The sequence below is a fragment of the Saccopteryx leptura genome, chromosome 7, assembly GCF_036850995.1.
Source record: "Saccopteryx leptura isolate mSacLep1 chromosome 7, mSacLep1_pri_phased_curated, whole genome shotgun sequence".
Classification (NCBI taxonomy): Eukaryota; Metazoa; Chordata; class Mammalia; order Chiroptera; family Emballonuridae; genus Saccopteryx; species Saccopteryx leptura.
This window is the reverse complement of record NC_089509.1, coordinates 26,551,991-26,552,709: the sequence shown is the minus strand read 5'-3', so window position 1 is coordinate 26,552,709 and position 719 is coordinate 26,551,991. Positions and strand designations below refer to the sequence as shown.

The window sequence follows — 719 nt, the reverse complement described above, 5'->3', positions numbered from 1 at the left end:
ATGAATTAGGAATTAAGTATTTTGACCGAAAATAATGATGGTATTAATATTAAAAGCTCTACAATGAGGAGAAAAATAATTTATGGGATCTATTTAAAATGTGATATTATGTTTTAACATCAGATTGTATTGGATGTGTTAAGGATTTTATAGTTTCTGATTTACTAAACTAATGTATTTTAAAAATTTAGCCAAATGTTGATAAATTGACATAATCTTTTGAGGCCCTATATTTATAGGCTTTAAAATAATTTTCTGTGTTTGCTTAATGCAACATATTTATGTCTATTTTATATCTTTTATAAAGTTTATTTCATGATTTGAAAAATAATACAATACTTATTGCATAATAAAAATAAATAAGAGACCCTGGCAGGTTGGCTCAGTGGTAGAGCATCGGCCTTGTGTGTGGAAGTCCCAGGTTCGATTCCTGGCCAGGGCACACAGGAGAGGTGTCCATCTGCTTCTCCATCTTCCTCCTGCCTCTCTCTTCCCCTCCCGAAGTGGTGGCCCAGATGGGTAGAATATCAACCCCTGGTGGGCATGCCAGGGTGGATCCCACTCCAACGCATGTGGGAGTCTGCCTCTTTGTTTCCCTGCTTCTCACTTGAGAAAAATACAAACAACAACAACAAAAATCACAAGAAACAAACAACTACAACCTTTAATACAAAGTAACTAAATATGGCTTCTTCTAGTACTTTTATGTGCATATCTTT

The 719-nt window shown here is 34.9% G+C and overlaps 1 non-coding gene across 1 annotated transcript; it reads left to right on the top strand.

The window, feature by feature from the left end:
* The first annotated feature begins 366 nt into the window (after window positions 1-366).
* TRNAT-UGU (transfer RNA threonine (anticodon UGU)) lies at window positions 367-442 on the top strand. Its single transcript has one exon. It is a non-coding gene; the product is annotated as a tRNA-Thr (tRNA).
* Window positions 443-719: the final 277 nt, after the last annotated feature.